This window comes from Conger conger, chromosome 1 (genome assembly GCF_963514075.1).
Source record: "Conger conger chromosome 1, fConCon1.1, whole genome shotgun sequence".
Taxonomy (NCBI): Eukaryota; Metazoa; Chordata; class Actinopteri; order Anguilliformes; family Congridae; genus Conger; species Conger conger.
This window is the reverse complement of record NC_083760.1, coordinates 59906982-59915925: the sequence shown is the minus strand read 5'-3', so window position 1 is coordinate 59915925 and position 8944 is coordinate 59906982.

Sequence of the window (8944 nt, the reverse complement as noted above, 5' to 3'; positions counted from 1 at the left end):
GATAAAACCCCCTCGATAAATGTATTGGTAGGCTACTAATTCAACAACCACGAGAACAGATGGTACAAAGGCTGTGGACAAAGGTAAGGAGGAGCTGTATTGATAGCTTATAGGGGACACCTCTTATTGAGAAAAGCTAAAAAAAAAAAGCACTTACAGCCCGAAAGTAATGTATTGTCATCGGAAGCTCCAAACCATTCATTCGTATTGCGGAATCGGGACATTATGATGATGATGTAGTCGATGCATTCGGATATGGAAAGAGATGTACTTGTCAGTACTCGCCCTGCAGCTGAATCACCCGGTATAGCTTCATGCAGGCTCATGCGAGAGTTTGCTCCGTGGTCTCCTGTGATAGCGTGGGCTATAATTGTCAAAACGAAAGTCCTGCTGTGGCCCTCGCTTTTTGCCAAACTTTTTTCTCAACGCATTTCAAATCGTTGCCTTACTCTCTTTCCACAGTCTGGTTATTAGTACTAGGGAAACTGCACCGTCCAATATTGACACAGCAAGTTCCACTTCTACCGAAAACGTCACAGTGTAGAACAGATTGCGGTGTAATTTTTACAATCGAGTGGGCGGCAAAGACAGACGGGTTTCCCTGTGCTTTTCTGTAGCTAGATGATTTGGGTCAAATTCAGCCAGGAGAGCTTCATCGCATTGACGTGTTTACTCTAGAAATAACATTCGGAATAATACAACTCATTACTCAAAACTGTTCACCCAAATCCTAGGAAACGGGGAACAAATATTGTACCGCTAGATAATTAGTCTATCATACGGCCCACTTGACTAATACTTCGTTTTAAAATTAATTAAGACTGAGAAATAAGTTGATGTGCATGTAACCCGTGTTGAGGGTGTGCGAATTAGTTTTCCGTGGCACATGGGCGGGTAATGCAAGTTGAGTCATTTTATTTTTTATAATTTACTATTCCAGAAGTTTACAAAAATAAGATAAAATAGTGTAATTATCACTCATTTAAAATACATTATAAATTATAATTATAAAGTTATCACCTACCAGAAGTTAAAATAGGATCAAATAATAAAGTAAAATAATAAAGTAATTAAAATTAATGTAGGCTATTTAAAAATAGACTATACTGTGCTAGGCCTATGTAGGGTAGCCAACTAAAATCGTATTCGTTTCAGGGTTGAAAACGTAACCCTATGACAATTTGCCATTAAGTATCATAGGCTACATAACTAAGATTTTGGGAAATGAAAATAATAGCACAACTTTGGACTTATTGCCTTCAAGACAAATGTCGCGTTTGAAATGTCTGAATTGGGCTCAATAAAAAACGTATTATTCGTTAAACGAAATTTAAACAGAGTCTATCTGAAGCATAGCAGGCCCCAAAAAAGGTTTTGAATAATTGACACCAAGTCATCTTCATGTTATAAAATGGCAGTAGATCATTTTACGAATTCCATCATTCAGGTAGTCTATATATGGCTCCAAACGCGTTTTTTATCCCTAGAAATACAAAAATTAAAAATGTAGGCTAATGTAAAATGTTCCTGAGTTCAATGATGTAGGCTATAGTAATGAACATGCAAAATGTTGATTGCGACCAAAGGATTTCAGCAAGTAAGCATTTTTCATATAGTTTTCGTTTACATATCCAGGCTGCACGCCTGCACAGTGGTATTGTATGGTTAAGATGTCTAGCTAGCTCCCTTGTTATTCGGAAATTCTTATACAAATATATTTAATAACACGATAATTGATTCTATTATTCCCATGTCAATATGCTGCCTTAATATTGTAATACTTTTTGTTACTTCACTGACAACAAAATGTTATTCCATTAAAATGAGCAAAAAATGGTGATGAATAGAGATGCACCACACCTATCACGGATATATTGTGGCAGCTCTGCGACAGGAAACGAAGAACTCTTTACAATATTGACACTACTGACAGCCTATAGTTTACAGGTTTCTAATTCCTAAAATATCACTGATATGGAGGAACTTTAAAATCATATTAAGCTGCCTTGGTAATTCAGAAAAAAAGTGGTGTCACATAAACCTTTATGATGATGATGCAGTTTTTGAATGAATTAGCCTACCCAACAGCAGCAGGGACGCCCTTTAGCAACAAATAACACTCCTTATAATTAAACCCGAGACTCTCTCATTTGTACATACAGAGCTGTTCAATATTTTGCTTGTATTGCAAAATAGCTAATTGTAAATAGCTAATTGTCTTGACTGAAATTTACAATGCATAATTCTTAGCCAACCCTTTGTCAAAATTGAACTCAAAATTAAAATAAGACATAGGCCCAAGTTCTCTTGAAATTACCTTTAACATAACATATGATGCTTATCAATTTAGGAATTTACTAAGTAAATAATTTACTAATAGCCTATACAAATTTCCAGTGCAGTTGCTTTTAGAAGACACATTTAAGGATTCCTGCCGCAAAACAGTGACAACTGAGCACTGTTGCTTAAAAAAAAAAAAAACTAAGCATAGTTGGTAACAATACTTTAATAAAAAAATGACTCTCAATGTTACACACCAATAAATAATAATAAGCGCTAGTTTACAAATCCATCACTAATGGTCTGTCTTGTTTACAGTTTCCAGCTGCTTTTCAGGCACAGTGGAGGTGGACAGTTGGTCAAGTATGCATATGCAGATGTGAAACATTCGCTTTCCGTGTTTATGGACACAAGGATTTAGTTGTTTTTGGGAAAAGTTATCTCCCTCATGACATTGTTTACTGTAAGTGTTGACTCTGATCCACTGTACTGTACTGTCATGGGTACCCCCAAAAACCAGGGGAAAATCTGAACCTGAATCTGAATTTAGAAATCCCAAGAAGCCAGATACATAAAAGACAAAAGGAAAGCTTCGAATAAATGTTTCCAGCATGGAATTTAAGGGAAATTCCTGATTTCTGGCCTACCCCCTTCACTTACGAAATGAGAGCAGCTGACATCTTCACAGACAGCCCATAATCACTTCACAGAGCCACGGTGTAACAAGAAAGCAATCTGTGGTTTGCTCTAAAGGACTATTTCTTTTAAACTGCCTGTCATTACGGTCTGAATGACACCCCCTGAACAAGCAGCCCACACTGTGGTTTCATATTCAAAGTATTTTTATTTTGTTTTTTTTTAATAAGACGCCCTGAAAATAAGATCACGTATCTCTGAGAAAGGACACACGTATGCACGGCTGGTGAGAATGGAAACCTGACACCTCAAACGGGCAAGCGGTCAGGCCTGTGTCGCACAGACCCTGAAGGGACAGGTCCCGAATTAGTGGTGATAAAGCCAGTTACCAGCGTGGGCTGCTTCCACACAAAACTTGATGCTTCTCGTCTAAGAAATAAAACAATGAAAAATGAAGCTAGCAGGAACAAAATGGAATCATTTCTTTCAAGGACAAGATTGATTTTATTGCCATTACAGTAGATTGTTAAAACAGCCCGTGCACTGTTGGACTATAGATTGAGCACAGTCTCAAATCATTTCTGTCCAAAAGTGAGTTCCATCAGTTCCCGGTTACCGAGAGCCACGGAAACTCATACTCATATTTGAGGGTATGTCATCAGGGCCCTGTTCCACAAAGTAGGATTACTGAGCAAGACAACTGCAGAGAATAAAACCTGGAACAGCTCTTTTTACTTCAGTCCATGTTCCAGGTGTAAGCAGGTTCTGAGTTTTCATCAAGCTAATCTAGTAGGCCCCAGATTTTAATTTGTATAGATAGCTCAATATATTTAAAAATATATATTTTCAATGATTTTAATCAAGTAATGTTCATAAATATACACACCAGGAAGTCAGATGCATCATAATATTTGAGTATTGTTACAATGTCTGTTACAATGAATCTGTATGTGATCGAAAGCAAACCTGAACTGTTAAACACGAGACCTTTCTGCAAATTCTAAAGCAATTTATTTCCATTTTTTTGCTGTTTATGAATTCTAAAAAAAAGTTGTGCAAAAGTTTGGGATTATTCTTTGTTATTTCTTAAAAAGATTACTAAGGCCCAGGCCCAGGTGTTTTACTTGTTAGGGCTTCAGTGAGTCAGGTGAGTATAATTCCAGGGCTTTTTATTCTGAAGTAACTCCATGCCTTACAAAGTATCCAACTGCAGTGAATGTTCTGTCTGGTATGTTTGGAGAAAAAAGAGTGAAGCCTTTGTTGAAGAACATCTTGCCAACTGTGAAGCATGGAGGTGGATCCATTATGCTTTGGGGTTGTGTGGCAACTGGGGGCACAAGAAATATTGTGAGTGGAAGGAAGAATGGATTCCACGAAATAACAAGAAATTCTAGAGGCTAATAAGGTCAGTCCAGACATTGAAGTTGAAGATGTTGGGCAAGATAAAGAGGTGAGGCAAGACAATAGCTCGAAATCAACCATGAAGTACTTCCAGAAGAGACAGATAAAGGTTTTGGAATGGCTATCACAGTCCCCAGACGTAAATATTATTTTAAATCTGTGGTGAGATCTCAAACATGCCATATATGCAAGGAGGCCAAAGAATATTTCTGAGCTAGTGGTGTTCTGCCAGGAAGAATGGGGAAAGATTCCAAAAGCAAGAACTGGAAGACTCATAGCTGGGTACAGGAAGCGTTTACAAGCTGTTATAGTTGCCCAAAGAGGAGTACAAACTGACCGGGTTCCCAAACTTTTGCACACAGGGCCTTTCATTTTTGTATTATTTTGAAACTGTAAAAATTTAAAATAAAACTAATCTTGCTTTAAAATATGAAGAAATGTGTCATGTTTAACGTTTTACCATTTAGAGGTCCGGTTTGTTTCTGTTCATTTAGATAGTCATTGCAAAAGGCTTTTTGACTAGCAGTGCCCAGATTTTTTGCACAATACTGCATGAGAGAGAATATGCACAAATAATAATGACACGAAAAAAATAACACATTTGGCAATATGTATCACAACATGTGCGGTTAATAAAGCATTTAACATTTTTAAAAAGAGAGCTGTTCATTAAAACAGCAGTATATAATTAAAAGATCAAAGGGATTGTCAACACAAGTTGGCGGTAAGAGAAATATTCTGTGTGTGAGAGAGGAGGAAGAGAGAAAGAGAGAGGTGGGAGAGAGAAAGAGTGAGATCTCTCATTAGAAGAACTCCCACCAGATCGATCCAGGGCCTCTTTCATTTGTGGCCCTTTTTTGTTCAAATGTAGGTTCTAATTAAAGGCTAAAGCTGTAAGTGCCCCCTGAGCCAGCACTCCATACGACTACCCGCCCCCTCCCTGTCTAAGACCCTTTCCCAAAGTCCACAAACAGCATGAAACGCCAATAATCTCCATCCTAACCCACTGCAGATTCCTCGCATTATCTTTGCGCCAGAATACAACTGGGCACGACCCGGTAGCACCAAACACGGCTCCAACTCCATCTCCACCTTCCACCCGAAGGCAAGAAGAAAAATGATCTGGCTGAGGTGGAGTGGAGATTACAGGTCTTTGCATATGTCTTTACCTCCGAAAACACCAACACAAAACACCAATGCCTGACAGTTGTTTCCTGGAGGGAAGGGGGGGGGGCATTTCTGTTGAACAAATTGCAGTCTTCCTCTCCACACAAAAGCCAGACAGGAGCGCCAGACTAACCGCAGCAGGTAGACACCAATCACCTGAGCCAGGTACACTGAGAGGGAGGACTCCAGCAGCACTCATCTGTGAGAAAGGGAGACGTGGAAAGGGGGAACCAACTTCTTTCTTGTCTAAAGCTCCCCCCCCCCTCAAGTTCATTAGTAAAACATTTTACTTACTAAGTTGTAGACTAAGTTGAGTGTATCAGCCACATGGAGAGATACAGTTAGAGAGAGAGAATAACAACAATCAGTGAGCCTATTTCGGTAGGCTCATTGGTCTGTAAACTGCATGTCCACATATATGTTCATGTGTTGAATATTCTTTCTGTTCTTTTCTGTGCTTTCACACATAAGCTGTATTTTGCCATGCCAAGAAAGCATTTTGAATTTGAAAAACAAATTTGAATAAGAGAATCTGAATAACTTCCACTGGCCCTCTTTCATTTGCGGGGCGTGGTGTGTTGAAATCTGAAGCAGGATGTGGTGGGAGGGTGATGTCCAGCCAGGCGATTGTGACTCCTCTCTGTGCAGGACAGACCTCAGCACCTGGCAATCTGCGAGCCTGATCTAATGACAGGTTAGGCTCGTCTGCTGGGTGAAAATGAGAGGGCGCCAGGGGGAAGAGAAGGGAGAGTTTTGTTTGTTCCTCTGACTGAAACCATTTTGCCCCAGTCCAGGTGTGCTGCAGGCGTGGGCGGGGCCGTGGGGGTGTGCGATTCTCGGGGAGGGGTGGGGGGGAGAAGAGTAGGGGAAAGTTCTGTCTCCCGTCACCTCGTATAACTTCACAGGGCCCCCTGAGTTATGGGAGCAAGGCTTTCCATTTCACTTTAACGTGGCCATCGACCGGCGCTGGAGAAACAGAGCAGGCGGAGAAACAGGACACGTAGCGTTCAATCCCCCCTTTTTAATCGCAGAAACATCAAAGCCACTTCCTCATTAAAGGGGACAGTTTTCCTCCCCCGGCCACTTCCCGACCGCTAATAACAAAGGTGGGTTAAGACGGCATTCAGTCGCGCAATCTGTGTCAGTTGGCTTGTGACCCTTTAGAATCTCAGTACTTAGATGAAGTTGACAAGTATAATGGACTACGATATGGTAGACCATTAAGACATGCTTGTTATTTGTGCTCGCTTTTGTTTAACGTGGACAGCCCCCCAGACGTCGCTCTGGATAAAAGTGCTAATTGAATATGTTTAGGTAAATATGAACTTACAAACAGTGCATTTGAACAACTGTGGAGGCCGCTCTCCTACAATTTCCCACTCAGAGGTAATGAAATGGAAATGGATGCACTAACAAACTACAAACTAACAAATGGAAAGTCGTTCAACTTTCGAGAATCGGACAATAGGCCAAATTTCTTCCCTGATCTCTGCCTCGCAGACGTAAAGATAAGCGTCTTTGTCCCCGCTTGGCCCTGTCCTAAACAGCAGCCGATAGGAACGCAGCCGATTGTAATTTACATCAGCCTGCTCGCATTAAACATCACTCTCCCAAAAACGTGCCACCAGAGGGATGACATCGCCCAAGTCTTGGGGGTGGGGGTGGCGGAGGCTGGGGTCTTTCATGTGACGGATTTACTGGCAGGCCTGTACCCCTTCTCCAGGATGGACCTTTCTTTAATTAACTCATCCAGAGTGCGCCATTGTGCTTTGATGTCCGTTCTCCCAGACTGGGGTAAACACCTCCTCCTCAGTCTCCTGCTCTTTCCTCTCCCTCTCCAGTGTGCTGGGAAAGCCCCCCTGCAGTACCGCATGCTGTTCCGAGAGGCAGAGACGCACATCATCTGGGTCTGACTGGAAAAAGCGCTCTGCGGTTTTTCAGTCCAGCCGACCGGAATCATGTCACGTTGGCTGGAGGCCTACCGGTGGATACGGACAGACACACAGACACATGACCCCTCCCCCTCTGGTCTGAGGTTACTCGCCCTGGCTCCAACGTGAAGCCAAGGCAGACTGGTGGCATTGCTGTTGGCATTCAGTATAAAGACATCAACCATGGTCTTCACACCCCACTCAGATGCACATTGCACACAAGAACACACACAAAGATTTACAATGGCTGCCCCCCCCCACACACACACACACACTCACACGCACATATACACAAGTGTACAATTGCACATGTGCATGGAGCGACACATGTACACATTTCCATAATCCAAATAACAAGGCACAATTATAAAACATTTTAACTTTATTTGAATGTTGATGCTTCGAGAAAAAAGCCTCAGTAAAGTAACAAGTAAAAGAGAGAAAAAGCCTTTGCAAAGAAAAATGTTGAGAAATTAAATGCACGTGTGGAGTTACAAGTTATGCGGGAAAAAAAAACCCCCAACGGCCTTATTAATCTGCGGTGTTAATTAGTTTGTTCTGTCGTGTCATAAATTTGTTACATTAAGCGGTAAAGCCCCCGAGCCAAAATGGCATCACTGTCACATGGCAGGTCATGACAGCTGGAATCAAACACTCAAAAAGAGGAAACAGAACAGATGACTGGTCTGGAAAAAAGAACAATTACACAACTCTCCTGTTACATTCATGCCATCATCCAGTCGCTTTCCTCCTGGAACTTTTCTTCCCCAGTGGGGCAGTGTTGAAAGAGAGTCAGACGGTTGTTTGTAAACAATCTCTGGTGCAAAGACGTTGTTCTCATACAAAGACTACGCTCCAGTCAAAGCATGCTTACAGTCCTCTGCGGAGGGAAGACGGCAGGCTGCCGACCCCTGCCTGCACTGAGAACGGGGCTTTCAGCTCGGCCTGCAGGACGCGGGGTGACGCTCTTATGGGAAGTCGGAGTCACGGATTCCTATAAATAAATAATTATTCTCAGCTGTGGCTCGTTTGCGCCGTGTCTGTTTTTTGCCCCCACAGAACTGCATAACCCCCGCCCCCTCCCCCGAAACGCGCAAAACGCAAACAAATGTGTTCGGTCTGTGGAATCTTGCCCATTAACCCACTGCCACACTGGGCCGAGGAGCTCAGCCGTAGTTACAAATTGGCACGTACGACCGGCAACGTGTGGACGCGTCGGAAGACTGGACAACGAAACGGACCCCCCCCCCCCCCCCCCCCCCCACTTCCTGTCTTTCTGATGGAGGCATTATAGAGAAAATCGGTTGATCATTGGATAGAAAAAATAAGTGATAAATTATTATTATATTCAGTCCACCTCAGCCTGGGTTCTCTTTGGTGCAGAAACCGTCAAGTTTTGGCAGGGCGCACTCGCACACAAACACGCGCGTATACTCTCAACAGTCCGGCCCCTCGCTGAAAGCATCAGCTCTGCTCAGAACGGGTGGGGGGGGAGATGGAAAAGTAAGAAGAACGAAAATGACAAGTAG